The sequence below is a fragment of the Salmo trutta genome, chromosome 14 (genome assembly GCF_901001165.1).
Source record: "Salmo trutta chromosome 14, fSalTru1.1, whole genome shotgun sequence".
Taxonomy (NCBI): domain Eukaryota; kingdom Metazoa; phylum Chordata; class Actinopteri; order Salmoniformes; family Salmonidae; genus Salmo; species Salmo trutta.
In genome coordinates, this window is record NC_042970.1 from 77,431,289 (window position 1) to 77,457,220 (window position 25,932).

Here is a 25,932-nt window from a genome sequence, read left to right on the forward strand (position 1 = left end):
TCAAGGCCTACCTTCAAACTCAGTGCCTCTTTGCTTGACATCATGGGAAAAAAATTGTAGACCTCCACAAGTCTGGTTCATCCTTGGGAGCAATTTCCAAACACCTGAAGGTACCATGTACATCTGTACAAACAATAGTATGCATATATAAACACCATGGGACCACGCAGCCGTCATAGCGCTCAGGAAGGAGACGCCTTCTGTTTCCTAGAGATGAACGTACTTTGGTGCGAAAAGTGCAAATCAATCCCAGAACAACAGCAAAGGACCTTGTGAAGGCGCTGGAGGAAACAGGTACAAAAGTATCTATATCCACAGTAAAACGAGTCCTATATCGACATAACCTGAAAGGCCACTCAGCAAGGAAAAAGCCACTGCTCCAAAACCGCCATAAAAAAGCCAGACTACGGTTTGCAACTGCACATGGGGACAAAGATCGTACTTTTTGGAGAAAAGTCCTCTGGTCTGATGAAACAAAAATAGAACTGTTTGGCCATAATGACCATCGTTATGTTTGGAGGAAAAAGGGGGAGGCTTGCAAGCCGAAGAATACCATCCCAACCGTGAAGCACGAGGGTGGCAGCATCATGTTGTGGGGGTGCTTTGTTGCTGGAGGGACTGGTGCACTTCAGAAAATCGATGGCATCATGAGCAAGGAAAATGATGTGGATATATTGAAGCAACATCTCAAGACATCAGTCAGGAAGTTAAAGCTTGGTCGCAAATGGGTCATCCAAATGGACAATGACTCCAAGCGTACTTCTAAAGTTGTGACAAAATAGCTTAAGGACAACAAAGTCAAGGTATTGGAATGGCCATCACAAAGCCCTGACCTTAATCCTATAGAAAATGTGTGGGCAGAACTGAAAAACAGAGTGATGGCTAGAACTGGGACCTTTCTCTTGCATTTCAAAGATGGTGGTAGAAAAAAAATGTTTGTTTTTTTTCTTTGTATTTTCTTCTACTGGATCTATTGTGTTATATTCTCCTACATTCAATTCACATTTTCACAAACTTCCAAGTGTTTCCTTTCAAATGGTACCAAGAATATGCATTTCCTTGCTTCAGGGCCTGAGCTACAGGCAGTTCGATTTGGTATGTCATTTTAGGCAAAAATTTTAAAAAGGGGGCTATCCCTAAGAACAAACAGCAAAAACATATACATGATCAAATACTAATCTTAGAATCGACTATTTAAGACTACCAGAACCAACTGGATTCTCCAATTACATTGAATGAACTACAGGAGAAAATACAAACCCTCCAACCCTCCATCAACCCCAAGGTCTGTGGGGTTGATGGTATCCTAAATTAAATGATTAAATATACAGACCACAAATTCCAATAGGCTGTACTGTAACTCTTTAACATCATTCTCAGCTCTGTCATCTTCCCCAATATTTGGAACCAATGACTAATCACCCCAATCTACAAAATTGGAGACAAATTTGACCCCAATATCTACCGGGGGATATGCTTCAACAGCAACCTTGGGAAAATCCTCTGCATTATCACCAACAGCAGACTCGTACATTTCCTCAGCGAAAACAATGTATTGAGCAAATGTCAAATTGGCTTTTTACCAAATTACCGTACAACAGAACACGTATTCACCCTCCACACCCCAATTGACAGACAACCAAACCAAAACAAAGGCAATGTCTTCTCATGCTTGTTGATTTCAAAAAAGCTTTCGACTCAATTTGGCATGAAGGTCTGCTATACAAATTGATGGAAAGGGGTATTGGGGGAAAAACATACAACATTATAAAATCAACGTACACAAAAAACAAGTGTGCGGTTAAAATTGGCAAAAAACACACATTTCTTTCCACAGGGTCAAGGGGTGAGACAGGGATTCAGCTTAAGCCCCACTCTCTTCAACATATATGTCAACGAATTGGCGAGGGCACTAGAACAGTCTGCAGCACCCGGCCTGGGGTCCACTCACCAACCAATAATTCACAAAATGGCACAAACACCAAATTGAGACTCTGCATGCAGAATTCTGCAAAATATCACCTGTGTACAACGTAAAACACCAAATAATGCAAGCAGAGCAGAATTAGGCCGAAACCCGCTAATTAGCAAAATCCAGTAAATACCTATTAAATTCTACAACCACAAAAAGGAAGCGATTCCCAAACCTGCAGAGAAATTAATCTGGAGAAGAGCCCCCTAAGCAAGCTGGTCCTGGGGCTCTGTTCACAAACACAAACAGACCCCACAGAGCCCCAGGACAGAAACACAATTATACCCAACCAAATTATGAGAAAACAAAAATATATTTCCTTGACATATTGGAAAGAATTTACAAAAAAAATATGCAAACTAGAATGCTATTTGGCCCTAAACAGAGAATACACAGCGGCAGAATACCTGACCACTGTGACTGACCCAAAATAAAGGAAATCTTTGACTATGTACAGACTCAGTGAGCATAGAATTGCTATTGAGAAAGGTCGCCGTAGGCAGACCAGGCTCTCAAGAGAAAACATGCTGTGCACACTGCCCACAAAATGAGGTGGAAACTGAGCTGCACTTCCCAATATCCTGCCAAATGTATGACCATATTAGAGACACATATTTCCCTCAGATTACACAGACCCACAACGAATTTGAAAACAAATCCAATTTTGATAAACTGACAAATCTTTTGGGAAAAATACCACAGTGTGCAATCACAGCAGCAAGATTTGTGACCTGTTGCCACAAGAAAAGGGCAACCAGTGAAGAACAAACACCATTGTAAATAAAACCTATATTTCTTTATTTTCCCTTTTTCTACTTTAACTATTTGCACTTCTCACTCAATGTCAACAAAACAAAGGAGATGATCGTGGACAGAAGAGTACAGTAAGTACTGTACTCCATGTTCACCCATGACTGCGTGGTCAAGCACGCCTCCAACTCAATCATCAAGTTTGCAGACGACACAACCGTAGTAGGCTTGATTACCAACAATGACGAGACAGCTTACAGGGAGGAGGTGAGGGCTCTGGGAGTGTGGGGCCAGGAAAATAACCTCTCACTCAACGCCAACAAAACAAAGGAGATGATTGTGGACTTCAGGAAACAGCAGAGGGTGCACCCCCCTATCCACATCGATGGGACCGCAGTGGAGAAGGGGGAACGCTTCAAGTTCCTTGGTGTACACATCACTAACAAACTGAAATGGACCACCCACACAGACAGTGTGGTGAAGAAGGTGCAACAGAACCTCTTCAACCTCAGGAGGCTAAATTGTTTTGGCTTGGCACCTAAAATCCTGAAAAACTTTTACAGATGTATAATCAAGAGCATCCTGTTGGGCTGTATCACCGCCTGGTATGGCAGACTGCACCACCCTCTGGAGAGCCTTGTGTTTGCCGGCGGTGCAGTCTGCCCAAAGCATTACCGGGGGCAAACTACCCGCCTTCCAGGACACCTTCAGCACCCGATGTCACAGGAAGGCCAAAAATATCATCAAGGACATCAACCACCCGAGCCACTGCCTGTTTACCTCGCTATCATTCAGAAGGCAAAGTCAGCACATCAAAGCTAGGACCAAGAGACAGAAGCTGTTTTTCAATCTCAAGGCCATCAGAATGTTAAACAGCCATCACTAGCACATTAGAGGCTGCTGCCTATAGACATAGACTAGAAATCACTGGCCACTTTAAGAAATGGAACATTAGTCACTTTGATAATGTTTACATATTTTGCATTACTCATCTCATATGTATATACAGTATTCTATACTTTTCTATTGTATCTTAGTCCAATCCGCTCTGACATCACTCGTCAATATATGTATATATTCTTAATTCCATTCCTTACTTATATTTGTGTGTATTGGGTATATGTTGTGAAATTGTTAGATATTACTTGTTAGATATTACTGCACTGTCAGAGCTAGAATAACAAGCATTTTGCTACACCTGCAATAACATCTGCTAAACACATTTATGTGACCAATACAATTGGATTTTAATGACATTTGAAATGTCTTTATTCTTTTGGAACTTTTGTGAGTGTAATGTTTACTGTGATTTTTTTAGTGTTTATTTCACTTTTATTTATTATCTATTTCACTTGCTTTGGCAATGTAATCATATGTTTCCCATGCCAATAAAGACCCTTAAATTGAATTCAGAGAGAGAGCGAGCAGGGTTGTACCCCCGAAGTTGGATGGTAATTCAATACGTAAGTTCCAAAATGGTGACAAATACTGTCATTACATGACTCTCCCCTGGACTAAATAAAAAAATACTAATCCTCCCGACTGAAATTGAAAAAGCATGACACTCCCTCATTTTCCTCCGTGAAATACAGTAATTGCTTAAGTTTCTGCCTGTCCCTAAAGCATAATGGATTTATACCTAAATCCAGTTGGGGGCGGTAATGCAAGATATTGGATGCCACACACCATTAAAGCCCACTGAAGAAGAATAAGTCGAATTTGGTCATTGCAAATCTTTTCCGATATGTGAGATAATTTACTTGTTCTCTGTAATATCGTATAGCTTTGGAATCTTGACATTATCTACCGTGGAGGAAAATAAGCAGGTTTCTCGACTCATCTGACTTTTCGTTTAGCAACCGCGTGACCCAGCATGACAAGGTGAACCAGATTGTTCGACAGTCTGCTGGGTGAGGCGATATACGGTCCTACATTCATTAACGAATGGGATTCCTATATTCTCCTTTCTTTAAATATCTCTACCATGAACTCTTAAATGGAGATAGCTGTGTATGTTGCTACTGAATGGCCAGTGTGAGCCAGAATGCTAACTAGCCAGCTACATGTCAGTCTGTAGTTGTTCTTTCAAATACGGTGGTGACTGGATAAACGAGCTCTGAGTTGAACATATGTCAGAAAACGAACTAGTAGCCAGTTGTTGTTGTCCATGGTGGAATCATATCAAACCCACAGGCTCCTGAAGCACATATGTCCCTACACGAACTCCCGAGTCTAGCTAACGTAACAATCGCGTTCACCGTAACGTTAGCTAGCGTAGCGAGTTAGCATTTCGCTAGCTAGCTAAGCTGTTTTATATCAGAACGATGATATGAATCCAACACTGTAGGTAGCTAGCAAGCCATCCTCGGCGATAATGTTATTGTGGGGCAGGAATGTCAGATTAGTGTTTTAATTTTATGTTCACTGTCATTGAAGTTGATGGTTACTACTGGTTACAGATCCGAAGCCAGAGACATTGTCCGTTATGTTTTGTTTCGTTTAGGCCTCAGTGATGTCAAGCACTTAAGATAACTCAACCAGTCATCCGACGGGTTTTATGTCGAGAAGCATGAATATTCATGACATTGCCTCTTCCTGCTGAAGGAAATTACGCCTCCCGGCAGACCTCTTGTGAACACTTAAACAAAGTAACTATACTACTGTTGACTTTTTATTTTTTACAATTCAGGATATCATTTATATGACAAGTTGTCTGATAAAGGAACAATGGATCAGGTAAGTCTGGTTTCCTTTTAACAGTATAGGCCTGCTGTGCTGTATAAAATGTCTAGGCCTAGTTTTCATCATCTTTGATCCTCCACATTCCAGTGTTTTGTGTTACTGGTTGGACAAAAAAAAAAAACATGACGGTAAAACTTGTTGGGTTTATTTCCTTCAGAAAAGTAACCTACTAATGTATCATGCGTAGGAATCTGTGTTTATTACTTAATTATTTCTCCTTCCTCCCAAAGTGTGCACTTGTTCACCACTGATTTGAAAGCAGATTATCCATTATATGACCAGATACTGAAAATACATCATCTCCTGTGGGGTTTATTGGCAGTTGACACTCAACGTTATGGTGCATTACGCCACCTACTGTATTGGAGTGTGGGCCAGTGTTAGGGATCGAGTGACTAAATCCTATATGCCAGCCCCGTTTCTCTTAAAGATAAATATTTGCAACTGTATCTAACAATGTTCACTCAGTATGCTTATCAAACTCAATTCCTGTACCCTATTGTCCCTTATACAATATCACTCTCTCTTTCCCTATCATACTGCCCACACTGCATCAGTACATGCTCCACTGTCTCTGTTTCCTGGCAATAATCACATCTTCCTGTTGAATGATTTCCTATCACATTTCATAACTTATTCAGCTGGCTGTGCCCCACTCTTAGCCTTGTAAGGATAGCCTCCTTCCTCTCTTCTGTCCATTCCTACCATCCTCCCCTACTTTACTCTGTACCTGGAATAGGGGTGGCAGGTAGTCTAGTGGTTTATAGTGTTGGGCCTGTAACCTGAGCTGACTAGGTGAAAAATCTGTCAATGTGCCTTTGAGCAACTTAACCCTAATTGCTCCTGTAAGTCGCTCTGATAAGAGTTTCTACTAAATGACTAAAATGTCAACAATGAATCAATGCCTGCCCTTATTGTCACTGTTCCACTGCTCCTGCCATCTCTGCACCACTACTGCCCATATCATTCCCTTAGCCTCTGCTTTGCTCATTGGCACCTCCTGTCTCCTAAGGGCCTGTTTAGCTAGCACATCTACTTCCTCATTCCCTTCCACCCCCACATGGACCGGTACCCAAGCAAAGCTTATATGGACACCTATCTGTCTCACCCGAGCATGAATTCCCTCATATAGCAGGCCTTGTCTGCTATGTGAGCTAAATGATTGCAGACTCATCAACACAGCACATGAGTCAGCACATATAACTACTCTGTCTGGCTTGACTTCCTCCACCCACTGCAAGGCCAACAGTATGGCCATCAGCTCTGCCATGTACACAGCCAGTTGGTCTGTAATACTTCTCCTGACAGCCACCTCACTTTCCTGTTCAACAAAGGCTGATCCAGGCTGACCTGTCCTTGGGTCTTTTGATCCATCTGTATATATGGGCAAAAAGACACTGATTTACAGTTTCCAGTCGCCTTTTAAAGAACTCTCATGGATCAACCCCCTCCCTGTCTTTCCGTACTCTCTCCAACACTTGTAAATCAACTACTGGAGGTGGGAGTAGCCATGGTGGACTCACAGGGATAGGTACCGTGGGGCTGAAGTCCCTGCAATACAATCCCATCTGCCTCTCCTGGTTGTCACCCACCCATCCAAAGCTTTTATTCTGTCCACGTTCAGGCTCCCAACTTCTCTGTAGCACCTCTTTTGTGGGGTGAGACATATCATGTTCCTTTAAATTAACCCAATAAATAATTCCCAGCGATTGCCTTCTAATATGTAATGGCAATGAAAATAAATGTCTTCACAAATGGAAGGCAGTCGTTACCACAGCAACAAAGTCAAAAATGTATATTATAGAAATGAATGATAACAAAAATGTGTTTTTTTGATTTTAAGGTTATGGTCAGGCATAAGGTTAGCAGTGTGCTTAAGGTTAGGTTTAAGATTACATTTTCAGAAGAGAAATTGTTGAAATAGGCTTGGCTTATGACTTTGTGGCTGTGGTAACTAGTGTCGGCCTGGCACTATTGTTTTTTCTCCAAGTTGCTGGCATGGCACGTGTCCTACTTTTCTCAGTACACTCGTAACAACCTAATCATTACGAAATGTATATATGCTCAAATTAGCCACAAGTCGTTTTGAAAGGTAATGACTGGTATAATAAATATGGTGGAAACTCTGACTAGCCCATGCCTCTATCAACCCAATGCTATTAGATTTGTGGAAAGTAGTGAACGATTGAGAAAAAAGGTGATATTCTAGGGATGCACCCAAATCAGTGGTTCAGACTGAATTAATGAAATATTTGGTTTAATGATACTGTTTAATATTTATTGTGGCCAACAGGACAAAGCCAGCCGGTTCCCCTCTACCCTCCTGGAGTCCCCAGGTCAAACGTCTCCCGGTACTGCTTTACTGCTGGGTCTGGTTGACTGCAGGAAAACACCGGGTCAGGGTGGAACTGAGAGGGGAGAAGAAGAAAAGGAAGATGGAGATTTGATTTCATTAAGTAAGAACCATGGTGTGTAGATTAGACTACAGTCTGCTTCTGAAACAACATCGGAGGTGCATAAAGATGGCGGCCCGCATTACTTACCACAAATTCCTTGTTTTGCTGAGTTCACTGTATTGTACATTGCTCTCCTTTACTGTTTTGTTGGTATGGTCATTAGCACAGTAAAGATGATCCCAATTTTAGCTTCAAGACGGCGGAGATTTGGAAGAAAAAAACAAAGTAGATTGTTGATTTATTGGAACATTGAACAATGCCGCGCACCGTAGTTTCAAATTCAGTGGATAGTGCTCAAACAGTGATGTCATAGAATTCTGCCATCTTTATGCATTTTGGTCATTCATTGATGAATTATATATGAAAATATCTGGGTCATTCCACCCATTTTTTTAAGTTTAACTTTTACCATTCTGTAATAAAGAGCACATGTTCAACTTCATAAAAAACAAGACATTGAATAAAAATATTACTACACTAAGTGCCAAATAAAGTAAAAGGCTTGACCGTAACAGGGGACTACTGAAAACAACAAAACCACCAGATTACATGGGTAAAATAGTCCTTTAAATCACAGGGGGAATGCAAGGTTGTTTTGTGAAACAGGGAGTGGCAATTGAATACAATTTCATTTTTTTGTGAAGATTGCAAAACATTTCTAGCATGTCTATGAATGGGGAGAGTGTTGACTTGCTCAGTTTTGCACCACAAAACAGCAGTAAATTGATAAAAAGAGTAGAACCAGCTCACCTGCTTTTACTCTGATTTGACTATTAGATGTTCAGTGTTTCTTTTGAAAACATATTTTTTAAAGGAATAGTTTTACCATATTAAAACGAGAGTTCAGTTCATGTAACAGGGTTGACCTTAAAATGAGGGACAGACGTAAATTAATTACTAATCACATCCATAATAACCATCAGAAATGACTTTGTCAAAGCAACAACATATCTAGTGCTTTACAATGAGTATGTTTACATGTGTTAGGTTCTGAACAAACAGAGTAAAAACTCAGACAACCAGGAAAGGCTCAAACCAAGATTATTCACCCACTGGGTCATACAGCTGCAAAGACATGACACAAGCACATATATTTATATCCTCCTACTAGGCGGAGTCAACTCCTTGCACAGCTAGACAGCCAATACATCTCTGTTGCTAGGCAGGAACTTAATTGGATCCAATCATTGGTGTTTTCATGGCTCTGCCTGATGCTAGAACCTTCGTGGGCGTGGAAGTATATGTGTCAAATAGGACTGTTTCTTCTCACTCCACTTCATCGGCCTACCCCAAATTCCTCGCTCCTCTCTAATCCACAGCTGTCCAATTTATCAGTGACTGAAACCAGACTGTTGCCCTTTGCCTCCCTCCTTAGGAAATAACATGTTTTGAGAGTGTTAACTTTCTGCACTCCCCCTTGTCTCACTCAGTAACTTTCCATACACTTAGTTCATATCCACCCTCCATTGACACCAGCATATACATTCCTTCTACATGCAAAGTAATCAACAAGTTCTAGTATGGTAACATGAATAGGTATATTTCAAGCTAGAATCCAACACATCCCCAATCATCATTTGACATTAAACTAGTTATGGCAGTAGGCCGACTATGGCATTAGTCATGTAAACACCTTACTCTGCTTATCTTAATTGGCTTAAATTGACAATCGAAGTGACGCTGTTAAAAACACCTGGTTTTCTGAGCAATTTTTTCATTTATTAGGACACATAAAGGCCTTCATCAGATTCATAGAGGCATATTTAATCTGCATATGTTCTAGCACAAGCATCGCAAGCTTCCTTCTTTTGCTCGAGTGCAGTGCGTTCAGGAAAAACTGAAAGTATTTTTCACATACAAACTTAATATGTCCAAAATCGGAATCAATTATGCTTCTAAAAAATAACATGTTTGCTGTGGTAGTACGTTTATTTTGATTGCCAATTTTCAGCATTTATCATAGTCCCATCAGGTAGCCTGATTTCAGATGTCCATGCTATTCAATGTCTTTGTTTCACAGGGGACAGCCCTAACCATTGCTCTCTCAGTGGGAGAGGCTTATTGTCTGGGGAGCCACGACAACATCATGATGCTGACAAGACAGAGAAGAGTCTCTCCAGATCAGGACGTTTCAATAAACACCAGCGGAGATGTATAGGGAAGAAACCTCACCACTGCTGCTTTGACTGGGGGAAGAGTTTTGCTAAACAGAGGGAAATGATCGTTTACCAGCAGAGTCACACTGGAGAGAAACCGTACCACTGCTGTCAGTGCGGGAAGAGTTTCGCTGCATCTAAAACCTTAAAATCTCAGAGAATTCATACAGGGGAGAGGCCTTACCCCTGCTTTGATTGTGGGACGACCTTCAGTCAATCAAGAGCCCTGACAACACACCAACACATACACACAGGAGAGAAGCCTTACAGCTGTGATCAGTGTGGGAAGAGCTTCCGGAAGTCAGGACACCTGACTACACACCAACGCATACACACAGGAGAGAAGCCTTACAGCTGTGATCAGTGTGGGAAGAGCTTCAATCAATCAGGAGATCTGACAACACACCAACGCATACACACAGGAGAGAAGCCTTATAGCTGCGATCAGTGTGGGAAGAGCTTCAGGAACTCAGGACACCTGACTAGACACAAACGCATACACACAGGAGAGAAGCCTTATAGCTGTGAAGAGTGTGGGAAGAGCTTTGCACTGTCTGGAAATCTGACGACACACAAACGCGTACACACAGGAGAGAAGCCTTATAGCTGTGATCAGTGTGGGAAGAGCTTCAATCATTCAGGATCCCTGATTACACATCAATACATACACACAGGAGAGAAGCCTTACAGCTGTGATCAGTGTGGGAAGAGCTTCAATCATTCAGGAAATCTGACTTCACACCAACGCATACACACAGGAGAGAAGCCTTATATCTGTATTCAGTGTGGGAAGAGCTTCAGGAAGTCAGGACACCTGACGGAACACCAGCGCATACACACAGGAGAGACGACTTACAGCTGTGATCAGTGTGGGAAAAGCTTCAATCAATCAGGAGACCTGACTAAACACCAACGCATACACACAGGAGAGAAGCCTTATCGCTGTGATCAGTGTGGGAAGAGTTTCAATCATTCAGGATCCCTGGTTACACACCAACGCATACACACAGGAGAGAAGCCTTATAGCTGTGATCAATGTGGGAAGAGCTTCAATCAATCAGGAGACCTGACTACACACCAACGCATACACACAGGAGAGAAGCCTTATAGCTGTTATCATTGTGGGAAGAGCTTCAGGAACTCAGGACACCTGACTGCACACCAGCGCATACACACAGGAGAGAAGCCTTATAGCTGTGATCAGTGTGGGAAGAGCTTCAATCAATCAGGAGACCTGACTAAACACCAACGCATACACACAGGAGAGAAGCCTTATAGCTGTGATCAGTGTGGGAAGAGCTTCAATCAATCAGGATACCTAACTATACACCAACGAATACACACAGGAGAGAAGCCTTATAGCTGTAATCAGTGTGGGAAGGGTTTTTCTCGAGATTCCACCCTGACTGCACACCAACGAATACACACAGGAGAGAAGCCTTATAGCTGTGATCAGTGTGGGAAGAGCTTCAATCAATCAGGAGACCTAATTACCCACCAACGCATACACACAGGAGAGAGACCTTATAGCTGTGATCAGTGTGGGAAGAGTTTTGCTCGAGATTTCACCCTGACTACACACAAGCTCACACACACAGGAGAGAAACCTTACTCCTGTCTATGTGGAAAGAGCTTTGCTCATTCAGGGTCACTGAAAAAACACCAGAAGTCACAAACATGTTTTCTTTCATCTCCCTCCTCTCCTGCACCGGTTCCAGATCCCTAAATTATGTTTCAATAGAAAACATCTTGTAAAGAGTCATCCATCTCCCATTCTCTAACAGTTTGCTAATCCTGATTACTATGGTAACCTGTGTAGCATAATATGCAGCTCTGGGTCCATATGTATCAAGCGTCTTGGAGTAGGAGTGCTGTGTGTGTGTGTGTGTGGTGGGGTGGGGGTGTTCAGAGCTGTGTCTTATTTCATGAACTCCTATTAACCATTTAATAACTGTATAATGTAGAATAATGTTTCAACAATATTAGGTGTGTATTCATGTATTCAATAGATTCATAATTCAATCCATTATCTGATCAACGTCTGCTTATCACATTAATTATATGCTTTTAAAATCTATAATAATATTTTTTTTATAAGGACCATAGGCCTCTTGTATAATTTCTTTGGTCCTAAAGATGTTAACATATTTATTTTTAAAACCCTTCATCAGGTTTTACTGTAGCTGATGAGACATAAGGAAGTGTGGTCAAAAATACTATTAGTGTGGTCAAATTATGTTGTTGCATTTGTTTTCAATGATTTTAATGGGTATGTCTTTCAACTTTCCTTATTGTACAGTACCAGTCAAAAGTTTGTCCACACTTAATCATTCAAGGGTTTTTCTTTATTTTGACTGTTTTCTACATTGTAGGATAATAGTGAAGACATCAAAACAATGAAATAACACATATGTATTAATGTAGTAACCAAAATATATGTTAGATTCTTCAAGGTAGCCACCCTTTGCCTTGATGACAGCTTTGCACACTCTTGGTATACTCTCAACCAACTTCATGAGGTAGTGACCTGGAATGCTTTTCCAACAGTCTTGAAGGAGTTCCCACATATGCTGAGCCCTTTTTGGCAGCTTTTCCTTCACTCTGCGGTCCAGCTCATCCCAAACCATCTCAATTGGGTGATTGTGGATGCCAGGTCATCTGATGCAGCACAACATCACTCTCCTTCTTGGTCAAATAGCCCTTACACAGCCTGGAGGTGTGTTTTGGGTCATTGTCCTGTTGAAAAACAAATGACAGTCCCACTAAGCGCAAACCAGATAGGACGGCATATTGCTGCAGAAGGCTGTGGTAGCAATGCTGGTTAAGTGTGCACCTTGAATTCTAAATAAATCACAGACGGTGTAACCAGCAAAGCATCCCCACACCATAACACCTCTTCCTCCATGCTTCACTTTGGGATCCACACATGCAGAGATCATCTGTTCACCTATTCAGAAGAGTTGGGTTAAATGTGGAAGACACATTTCAGTTGAATACATTCTGTTGGACAACTGACTAGGTATCCCCCTTTCCCTTACTCTGCGTCTCACAATGATTTTTGGAACCAAAAACCCAAATCTGGACTCATCAGACCAAAGGACAGATTTCCACCGGTCTAATGTCCATTGCTCGTGTTTCTTGGCCCAAGCAAGTCTCTAATTCTTATTGATGTCCTTTAGTAGTGGTTTCTTGGCAGCAATTCGACCATGAAGGCCTAATTCACACAGTCTCCTCTGAACAGTTGATGTTGAGATGTGTCTGTTACTTGAACTCTGAAGCATTTATTTGGGCTGCAATTTGAGGTGCAGTTAATTACCGATTTCTGAGGCTGGTAACTCTAATGAACCTATCCTCTGCAGCAGAGGTAACTCTGGGTCTTCCTTTCCTGTGGCGATCCTCACGAGTGCCAGTTTCATTATAGCGCTCAATGGTTTTTGTGATTGCACTTTCCGGATTGACTGACCTTCATGTCTTAAAGTCATGATGGACTGTTGTTTCTCTTTGCTTATTTGAGCTGTTCTTGCCGTAATATAGACTTGGTCTTTTACCAAATAGGACTACCCTATCTTGTCACAACACAACTGATTGGCACAAACACATTAAGAAGGAAATACATTTCACAAATTAACTTTTAACAAGGCACACCTGTTAATTGAAATGCATTCCAGGTGACTATCTCGAAGCTGGTTGAGAGAATTCCAAGAGTGTGCCAAGCTTTCATCAAGGCAAAGCATGACTAATTTGATGAATATCAAATATATTTTGATTTGTTTAACAATGATGTGTTATTTCATAGTTTTGATGCATTCACTATTATTCTACAGTGTAGAAAATAGTAAAAATAAAGAAAAACCCATGAATGAGTAGGTGTGTCCAAACTTTTGACTGGTACTGTATATTAAGTGTGCTCCAAAAAGATGTTCACACGTTTTTATTGTGAATCGAATGATGTGTTGGTTGTTAGGAAAAGGCATCATGAGGGCAGGAAGCCAGCTCTGCCCATCAGTACTTATAGGTCATGTCAACCACAGACCTCACACTCTTCTGTTTTCTCATGGCCAGTAAGGTCTCCCACCAAACTCCTCTCTTCACACTGGAAATACACTTGATAATATCTTATACCTTACCATTGGTGATTTGTTACGCAGAACGAATGCTTGCATGTAAATGTCATTGTAAAACATACATCTGGAATGTGGTTTCATGTTTTCTTGTTTTGTTTTACATTGCTGATTGTATATTCATTTATTTAAATATGTATTTTTTATCATTAGTTGTATTATGTAGAAGAGAACAGGAAATGTTGTTGGTCAGTGTCCCGATACTCAACGTTATAGTGATGGTCCTGAGAATAGAGACCAGGATATGTTGTTGGTCTCGGTCCCAATACTCAATGTTATAGTGATGGTCCTGAGAATAGAGACCAGGATATGTTGTTGCCCAGTGTCCCAATACTCAATGTTATAGTGATGGTCCTGAGAATAGAGACCAGGATATGTTGTTGGTCTCAGTCCCAATACTCAATGTTATAGTGATGGTCCTGAGAATAGAGACCAGGATATGTTGTTGGCCTCAGTCCCAATACTCAATGTTATAGTGATGGTCCTGAGAATAGAGACCAGGATATGTTGTTGGTCTCGGTCCCAATACTCAATGTTATAGTGATGGTCCTGAGAATAGAGACCAGGATATGTTGTTGGTCTCGGTCCCAATACTCAATGTTATAGTCATGGTCCTGAGAATAGAGACCAGGATATGTTGTTGGTCTCGGTCCCAATACTCAATGTTATAGTGATGGTCCTGAGAATAGAGACCAGGATATGTTGTTGGTCTCGGTCCCAATACTCAATGTTATAGTGATGGTCCTGAGAATAGAGACCAGGATATATTGTTGGCCTAGGTCCCAATACTCAATGTTATAGTGATGGTCGTGAGAATAGAGACCAGGATATGTTGTTGCCCAGTGTCCCAATACTCAACGTTATATTCATGGTCCTGAGAATAAAACACGTTTAAAACATTCAACAGAGAAACACGTGTCTTACAGTGCTACACATCTCTGTTTTTTCCTGCTTAATTGAAGCATCAGGTGTAGTTTTTCATGAAGGATGAATTAAATGTTCACATATGTTGGAATGACGAGTTGCACGCATCATTCATGCTCTGCACTTTATTTGGCTAGTAGGTATGTAGGCCTACTTTAGGGTATAATGACTCTATGGCTACATGCCTTCAGAAGGGCGTCTTCTTAGGCTGAGGGGTGCTTTTACTAAGGCGCACGGTGCTGTGGTGCTGCATGGAGATCACAAGCTCTTCAACTGGGCAGCAGTGTCGCGATGGAGGGAATAGCCACACGGAGACTACCTAAATCCACTACAACAGAGTTATTGTAAAGTGTGGGAATACGCTTATGCTAGATTTAGCCTACATTTAACCTCTCCCTTGTTCATTTCAAAGTCCATGTGTTCATTACCCGATTCATATAAATCATGTCAAATTATTTTAAATTCATATTAACCCCTCCAACAGTATATGCGTTTGGCAAGATTGAGTGATTAAATACGTTTAAAAATATTATTTTAAAAAATGGTGGTAAAGGCTCCCAGTGGTCATACATAATTCATAGATTCACCAAACATCGATCATTATTTATGTTTTATTATTCCTGGTTTATACTACTGGTTATGATTGCAGACAGAACCCAGAGAATGGGATGGTGCAATATTTAATTAGTCACTTAAGTGATAATGCCCGAGAAGCCGGTATTTGGACGATATATTGGCACTGGTGTTGTTAGGCCCGAGACGGTTCGGTTACTAGAGACGTGGCCCAGTCGTTCAGTCTTTTTGTTCTGTATTTATGGACGCGACCCAGTTGTTCATTCTAAATGTTCCATTGCCACACTGGCTGGCCACGTTCTTATCCCTTTCTTGCTACCTAGCCAACTACGGCTAATTTAGTCAGAATCACAGCAAAGTAGCTACATTTGCATTTCTTTAAGCAGTTTTATAGTGACATTTATTTGGATACATCCATCACAATGAGTTTATGAGGCGCGATTTCCCCTGGCATAGAAAATGTGCTCTCTCAGGACGTTGTTCAGAGGAGCTAGCCAACAACACAGCTAACACATTCACTTCAAACTGAAGCTGGAAAGACTGCAAACTAGCTGCACTTCGTTTAATTTTACCTTTTTTTTATTTACATTTCTTTGTATATATCCATAAAAATGATGCCAGCTGATGAATGATTTCGACTGTCTGAGAAACGCTGTCTGTCAGTCTCGTCCCGACACCCAACACGTACATTACTATGGGACAGCTGGACATTGAATATGAATATTGAAACAATGTTGCAAATGTCGGAGAGATAGTCAGCAAGGTTTATACAAATCTTGAAAACGAAATGTTAGACTAAAAGAAATGTGAGATAATGTCTAGATGCTTTTTATAGTGGAGATCAAATTTATAACGTGCCTGGCTGGGCTGATCAGACAGTGGATTGCGCAGTCAGATGGAACACAGTAAATAGGCATTTTAAGGTCATAGATTTTGCAGGTGGTAACTTGTGGAATAGACACAGGCTGAAATGCGGTTTTAGCCAATCAGCATTCACTGTTAGACCCACCCGTTATATAACGTTTGATAAGGTGCATGCTTGGGGAAGTCCACTCACCCATATATATGCCCATACTGTAGAGAAACACCTAGCGGACTGGAACTTCACTGTTGTAGGCATAATACAGCTAGTGGTATCTAGACTCACGCTGGCAAACAAATCCATTACATTAGTTACCTAAATGTGAGGGTAAACTCAACTGAGGAGTAATAGAAAATGGAGACTTTAACTTGAAAACGTACAGGATACCTCTTTCTGGTTTCCTTGACTTCAGAGTTTTTATACGGTGTTATGCTTTTTCATGTAGCACTCCTCACAGGCCGTTTGGTGTTCTTTTGGTGTATTTTTTGTTGGTGAGATGAAACTGACAAAACTCTGAAAGGTATTATTGTATGTCAGAATTGCAACACAAGATTTGTTCAAGCCTAAAATGTTAGTCCGTAATCGTAACATGGTGTTTGTATGTTCATAGATTAAATGTGTGAGTTGTATTAGTCAGTATGACAATGTAACGTTAATGATCTGTCAGTTTCCCTAGATAATTGCCTACTTTTCACACTGACACAGTAATAAACAGCTCTAATGTTACAGGCTTCACTGTCATGGTGCACACGGGTTTCTTCATCCCGCTCCCACACACCCGCTGAATTTCTTTCCGACACCCGCCCTCTACTGCAAGAACTGGTCCCAAACACAACCGCAGTCCCGCAATGCATGGCGTATGTGACGCAGCTCACTTGCCAGCCATGGTCCCAGCAATATTGCGCCCTATAGGCGATATCAAATGCGCCAAAAATTACTTAAGAAATGGGTTAAATTACCAGAGATTCTCACATGGCCCTTATATTGTATTACTGGGCTATATCAGCCAGTATGCTAGATGTAGTTTGAAGAGAGCAGAGTTGGAGAGACTTACACTTTATCTTGAGCTGTTGTTACAGCCTACCTTTTAGGATAGGAGTGGGAAGACTTTCAGACGGAGAAATAATGGGTGATCAATATTTAGGACTATTTCTAGGCAATTTAGTAAACTATAGCCAAAATCAGAGGCATATTTAGGAAGTACATTTTCTTGGAAAGATCACTGCCCCGTGCTTCTTCGCCAATGCAACTCCTATAGCCTACTCTGTTTAATTGAGACCACATGTGCACCTGAAACCAGCAAGAATGATGACAGCGACACTTGCTACGTTTTGCATAGTTCTATAGGATATAGCCTACCTTTTAGGATGATGATTTGCAGGCAGAGACAAATTGGTAATCAATACTTAAGGATAATGAAAAGGCGCAATGCTCGCTCACCATCATAGCCTAACATACTGTGCATTCGGGAAGTATTCAGACCAGCCAGCCCAAGCCCATTTGATATAGAGGACGTCTTAATAAAGACAATCAAAAGTCTTTGTATTTTTTCAAAAGTTGTTCATTTGTTAGGCCATTGGTTAAAGGTGCAACACAATATTTATTATTGAATTACCTTTGATCTGGTTCAGTCTTATTAATCACAAACATTTTTAAAGGGAATCTATTAACAAACTATCTGTTACCTAGCTTGATGACTGTGGGCATTTATCAAAATTCTGGGGGAGGACCCCCAGACCCCCGCCAGGTTATGTGATCCTACTTCTAAAACCAAAGTGTCCTCCCTGGTTTATTGCATTGGTTATAAACTGCACAGCACAAACAAAGACGAAATCTGTGAAAATAGGCATCGATTGTGAACGTGTTTTGGGACTCAGGGATTTTACAGCAACAAGGAATCCTGTCTATATATGTTCCGTCCACACAGGCCCCTGGGCCTATGTAGGGATGTGATTTGGATTATCACTGAAGGGGTGAGGCATTTTGGGATTAATTAAATGTTTGTATTCTATATGTATTCTACACTTCATTACCCCCCCTTCTGCAATGCATGTTTGTATTTTTCCTTCACTGTACAATAGGTGGCGGGCAATACAACAATAGGTGTAGTCTGCCATAAAACCTTAAAGAAGAAGAAACCAACAGCAAAGCAGCCTACAACATTTCATGTCATACAAAGAAACAGTAGCTTCCACAATGGATCAGGTAAGTCTGGTTTTAACAGTGTAAGCATAAAATGTCTAGGCCTAGTTTTCATAATCTCTTGATTCTCCACATTCCTGTGTTCAGTTTAAACAGCTGGACAAAAAAAAACGGATGGTAAAACTTGTTGGGATTTTTTTTACTTCAAACAAAGTAGCCTACTACTATATCATGTTTAGGAATCTGTGACTATCAACAAATTATCTGTCCTTCCTTCCAAAGTGAGCACATGTTCACATCTCTTCACTGATTTCGAACACATTATCCATTATTTGACCATATACTCAAGTGGCCGTTCTAACAAAGAAAATAAATATATTCAAAAATGGAAGGCAATTGGGAAGAGGCAAGATCAGGTGGGACCATTATAGCCAATGAGAGGGCAGATATGCGTGTTCCTACTACTTACCACAGCCACTAAGTCAAATGTCTAATATTTCGTTTATTTAGGGTTAGGTATAAAGTTAGAAGTGTGGTTAGGGTTAAAATGACATTTTAATAGAAATTGGCGGGGTTAATGACTTTGTTTGTGGTAACTAGTGAGGAACAGGCACTACTCTTATATAAAGTTTTCTTTTGTAGTCAAAGTTGCCGGGATGTCAAGTGTCCTACTTTTACCAATACACTCCTGAAAACCTACTCGTTACGAAAATGTATATTGATCAAATAAACCAGAAGCCAGATTTTGGGCCCAGTTATCCCTCTCGCTTCAACTCTTCCTCGCTGTTTGAAAGGAAATGACTGGTATAAGAAATATGGTGGAAACTAGCCCATTCCCACCAATCCAATGCTCTTATATTTGTGGGTTGTTTTGAACGAGTGAACATTAAAGGAAAAATAGATATTCGAGGGATGCACCCAAATCAGAGGTTTAGACTAAATTAATACAATATTTGGTTTATTGGTAACATATGTAAAATACTTATTGAGGCCAACAGGACAAAGCTAGCCCGTCCCTCCACCCTCCAGGAGTCCCCAGGTCGACCGCCTCCCTGTACTTTACTGCTGGGTCTGGTCGACTGCAGGAAAACACCGGGGCAGAGTGGAACTGAGAGAGGAGAAGGAGAAGATGGAGATTTGATTTCATTACGTAAGAACCACGGTGTGTGGATTAGACTACAGTTTGTTTCTGTAACAATTAATTGATTAATTATATATTGATGAAAATATCTGGTCGTTCCACCATATTTTGAGAAGTGTAACTTGGTCAAAACACCTAATTTTAACATTCTGTCATAAAGAGCACATGTTCAACTTCATAAAGCATTTTGCTACAAAAAAAATGAAGGAACAGTTGCACCATATTAAAACAAGTGTTCAGTTCATGTAACAGGGTTGACCTTAAAATGAGGGACAGATGTAAATTAATCACATTAAATAAATAAATGACTGTCAAAGTAAACAACAGTGGTGGAAAAGGTCCCCAAATGTCAAACTTGAGTAAAAGTAAAGGTGACTTAATAGAAAAGGGAATGTCAAGTGAAAGTCACCCAGTAAAATACTACTTGAGTAAAAGTCTAAAAGTATTTGGTTTTAAATATACTTCAGTTTCAAAGTAAATGTAATTGCTAAAATATACTTAAGTATCAAAAGTTAAAGTATAAATCATTTTAAATTCCTTATATTAGGCAAAGCAGACAGCACCATTTTCTTATTTTTGTAATTTACAGATAGCCAGGGGCTCAATCCAACACTCAGACATCATTTACAAATGAAGCATTTGTGTTTATTGAGTCCACCAGATCAGAGGCAGTAGGGATGACCAGGCATGTTCTCTTGATAAGTGTGTGAATTGGACAATTTTCCTGTCCTGCTAAGCATTCAACATGTAATGAGTACTTTTGGGTGTCAGGAAAATGTATGGAGTAAAAAGTACATTATATTCTTTAGTGAAGTAAAAGTTGTCAAAAATATGAACAGTAAAGTACAGATACACAAAAAAACGACTTATGTAGTACTTTAAGTATTTTTACTTCAGTACTTCACACCACTGGTAACCAAATATCTAGGGCTTTACATGCACACTAATAATTTCCTATTAAACTGATTATGGCAGTAGATCGAGTATGGCATTAGTCATGTAAACACCTTACTCTGATTATCTTAATTGGTGTAAGGTCATAACTGAAGTAAGCATATGCCTTTAAAAACACCTGGTTTTCTGAACAATCTTTAGAATGATTAAGACATGTAAACAGTTTAATCAGAGTTATAGAGGTGTATTTAATCTGTGCATGTGCTAACACAAGCAGCACAAGCTAACTTCTTTTGACCGAGTCCAGTGAGTTCAGGAAAAACTGAAAGTATGCAGCTTAGAAATAGGTTTCACGTACAAACTTTTTTTCTCCAAACTCAGAATTAAATATGCTTAAAAAAAATGACATGGTCGCTGTGGTTATCTTGATTGGCCATTTTCAGCATTTTCAGCAGCCATTTTCAGCAGCCATTTTCAGCAAGTCCCATCAGGTAGCCTGATTTCAGATGTGTCCATGTAAACAGGTTTATTAGGGAAATTGTAATTCTTTCAAAGCATGTCAACGTTTAAATCAAACTCCTTATACTATTTGACTATTCACAATGTTCGTATTATTCTGCTCATGTAACCGTATTCAATGATGGTACAACTTGGAGAAGTTATTGTATTAGTTGGGTTAAAATCTTTCTAGAAGTTACACAGGGTTGACGGGACTTGTCAAAATGCTGAATTTTGTCACTTTAGCAAGTGTTCATTCCTATTAAAAATCTGATTAATCGAATTCTCCACGTTCTGTATTAAAGGGCAGTTTATTTAATATAACAGAGATTTAAAATTCATTATTGGTGCACAATTTCTACTGGAAAAATATCAAAGGGTCGTAAAAGGAATTCATTTCATGGAACGACCAATCTGTTTATTGACCCATACTTACAAAACGTAATTATTCAATGTCTTTGTTTCACAGGGGACAGCTCTAATCCTTGTTCTATCATTTGGGGAGCCTCAACATCATGATGGTAAAAAGACAGAGAAGAGTCTCTCCAGATCAGAACACCTCAAGAAACACCAGCAGAGATGTATAGGGAAGAAACCGTACCACTGCTGCTCTGACTGTGGGGAGAGTTTTGCTGCATCTAAAACCTTAAAATTTCATCAGAGAATTCATACAGGGGAGAGGCCTGCTTTGATTGTGGGAAATAATTCAATCATTCAGGATCCCTGATTACTCACCAATGCATACAAACAGGAGAGAAGTCTTATAGCTGTGATCGGTGTGGGAAGAGCTTCAGTCAATCAGGATCCGTGATTACTCACCAACTCATACACACATGTGATCAGTGTGGGAAGAGCTTCTGTAAATCAGGAGACCTGACTACACACCAACGCATACACACAGGAGAGAAGCATTATAGCTGTGATCAGTGTGGGAAGAGTTTTGTTCCAGATTTCCCCCTGACTAAACACCAGCTCACACACACTGGAGAGAAACCTTACTCCTGCCTATGTGAAAGAGCTTTGCTCATTCAGCATCACTCAAAAAAACACAAGAAAGCACAAACATGTCGTCTTTCATCTCCCTCCTCTCCGGCACCGGTTCCAGATCTCTAAATAAAGTTTCAATAGAAAACATATTGTAAGGAGTCATCCATCTCCCATTCTCTTAACAGTTCACTAAGTCTGATTACCATGGTAACCTGTGTAGCATAATATGCAGCTCTGGATCCGTATGTATCAAGCGTCTTGGAGTAGGAGTGCTGTGTGTGGTGGGGTGGGGGTGTTCAGAGCTGTGTCTTATTTCATTAACTCCTATTATCCATTAAATAAGGTAGAATCATGTTTCAACAATAGTAGGTTCTGATAAGGGAGATATACGTTTAAATGTAATGATTAAATAATTCTACCCTGAAACTTAACTATTAGTAATTATTAGTTATGTAGCATGTATAATGAATGATTAAAGTACTAAACGTAAGTCCCATAAGGTTTAGTAGAGACCTGTGATGAAGAGAAATGTATGTGTGTATGTGTGTGCCTAAGAGAATACCGAGAACAATGAAGACTGTGTTTGTCTCGACCTGGCTAGAACTGAGAAACCTATGATAGGACAGGGAGTACTCCTCAAGGTTCCTCTAATCTCGGGGGAATGGAACGGACAGCGCTGGGTAGTGATTAACAGTGGTGAGAACTCCAGGGAGGGATACAACTCACCTACTGTTCGTGTGTATGTATGTGTGTAGGATATCTTCTGTTTGTGTGGAGGTATGTGCGTAAGTAGGGAGTGAGCATAAAATGAATGTCTTTGTATAACGGACTTCAGAACATTCTCTGAATAAACTGTACGAACCTTTTGCATAAGCTGAGTCTTTGCCTAATTATTATTAACCCAGTGTCTTACAAACCTTGGGGATTAGTCAAAGCTTATTGATTGTTAGTTATCATTTGGATTGAAAATTCTCATGACAGGTTCCTATTCATGTGTGGGGGAAATGTTGTCTGAAGAGAGAGCCTTGAATTGTACATCATGTCTCATACAATCATTGGTTCCTGTAGGTGCTGGGTAGAGATGTGAGGGGGAGACGGTCATGACCCCCTCAGACCTTTTGACAGAACGTCCAGAATATGTTCTATAAGTTAAGATAGGAGATGGTGCCAGTCACATGCAGGAACCAAACGTTAATGATGAATTAAGGAATAATGTAAATCATGCAAATATAACTTGTCTGTGTAAGCAGTATATAAGAAAACTAACAGGACTGCCCCGAAAGAGCTCCCAACTGACGTGTACTATGGTGTATTTGTTGGAACATCTCCAGCTTGCTGATAATAAAGAATGATTCATTTAAGTTTGACTTTGAGTCCCTGGTGGTAATTTCCACGACACATATTCAATACATCAATACATTTAATTAAATCCATTATCTTATGTGAAGGAGATGTGTTGCACTGCATGAGGCAAATGGTGGTCACACCAGATACTGACTGCCTTTTTTTAAGGTATCTGTGACCAACAGAAATGTAATGAGGTGCCTAAAACCCTGAGATCGGTCCAGAGTATGCAGGTCGTGCTGATACCTTGGGACTAAAAAGAAAGTGCATCCTGAGAATCACAGACCTGAGAGAGATTCAGCTGAGTTCAAGTTCAGATTTAAAACACGGTATGCAGAATGGGGGTACAGCTTCCCTGGAACAACTCTGACTGTCACAGGTAATATATAATATTTACAGGTAATACGTCATATTTACAGGTAATATATAAAATCTACAAGTAATATATAATATATACAGGTTATATATATATTTACAGGTAATATATCATATCTACAGGTAATATATCATATCTACAGTTAATATATCATATCTCCAGGTAATATATATCTACAGGTAATATATAATGTCTGCAGGTAATATGTCTACCGGTAATGTATAATATCTAAAGGTAATATATCATATCTACAGGTAATATATCATATCTACAGGAAATATATATCTACAGGTAATATATCATATCTACAGGTAATATATATCTACAGGTAATATATCATATCTACAGGTAATATATCATATCTACAGGTAATATATCATATCTACAGGTAATATATCATGTCTACAGGTAATATATCATATCTAAAGGTAATATATAATATTTACAGATAATATATAATATCTACAGGTAATATTACACCAACAGTTTAAGATTGTGGAGTCTTGGTCTGTGGCACAGAGTACTGACAAAGTTATGTTTCTACACCTCATTTCAGGTCTGCAGGTGAAGGTGACTCCTGCCACAGAGAAAGGGAATCTGACACTGACCTGTAGCACCACCTGTACTCTAACTGAACCCCACCTACATCTGGTACAAGAATGGACAACATCTCACCAACTCAAACACCCAAGATAACTACTTGATCCTAGACCCAGTCAGCAGTGAGGATACAGGCAGAAACTCCTGTACAGTAGAAGGCTACAATAATCTCCACTCTCCTGTATTGTCTGTGGGAGAAGAATTGTTTTTGAAGGAAGCAGCTGTAGGAATCATAGTGGATGTTCTGATTCTCATCCTCTGTCTCTCTGGCTTCATGTGGTTCAGGTGAGGGAGAGGAATTTACCCTTTTTCATATTCTGTTTTATAATCCTTGATCTCAAAATTGAACTTGATTTTAATTTATTAATTAATTCATCTGTTCATTTATTTATTCTTTCCATCATTCGCAAAAACAGGGAGAAGGCCTCCAAATCCACCTCTGACAGAAGAGACACAGCAGAGAATGGACTGGTGAGTCTGTTGGAATCAGCTAACTGACAACGGTATGTGTGAATCACCCTTAGCTGCGTGGCAGAAAGTGGATGTTTCTGGTTTTCAGGGATAAAGTATTTTCAACCTAACTACCGTTTCTTCTGAAAAATGTAAGTGTGCGCTCTTGTCACGTCCTGACCAGTTAAGGGGTTATTTGTTATTGTAGTTTGGTCAGGACGTGGCAGGGGTGTTTGTTTTATGTGTTTCGGGGTTTTTTGGTTTATGTTCCACGTTAGTATATTTCTATGTTCGTTCTAGTTTTTCTATTTCTATGTTTAGTTTATTGGGTTGACCTTCAATTGGAGGCAGCTGTTCTTCGTTGCTTCTAATTGAAGGTCCTATTTAGTAGTGGTGTTTTTCCATGGGTTTTTGTGGGTAGTTGTTCTGTATGTAAGCTATGTGCCTTACAGGACTGTTTTTCATCGTTGTTTTTGTTTAAGTGTTTATTTTGGTTTTCGTCATAATAAAGATGAGTATACACATTCCCGCTGCGTTTTGGTCCCATCCTTACGATGAACATGACACCTCTGCTCAGGCATCTTTCTATGCCAATGACTGTGGCGTTACTGTATTTTTCAACCGTAATGTTATCTGTCCTCTTTCCCCATCAGCGAGACGCTGATATTCCACCGTCCAACTGCCTCAAACCCAGAAATAGGTTGGGCATACTGCCATCATCTGTGCTGGACTCTGTATAGTCTGAACAGGTGTAAAGCCAAGGTTGGTGATTTCCTGCCACCTGCAGAAATTGAATGTTTGCTCAGGAGTATAATTCATTAGCAGACCCTTCATGCTGACCTGGATATATATTTTTTTTATCCTTCCTGAATTCATATCAAGTCCCACCTAGTCGTCTACTTCAAAATGGTGAAAACCCTCAATGGTGCTATCCATGCTAAAAC

The 25,932-nt window shown here is 40.2% G+C and overlaps 1 pseudogene; it reads left to right on the forward strand.

The window, feature by feature from the left end:
* Positions 1 to 4,159: 4,159 nt before the first annotated feature.
* The window catches only part of LOC115147883 (zinc finger protein 721-like), a 32,364-nt pseudogene continuing 10,591 nt past the window's right edge, over positions 4,160 to 25,932 (forward strand).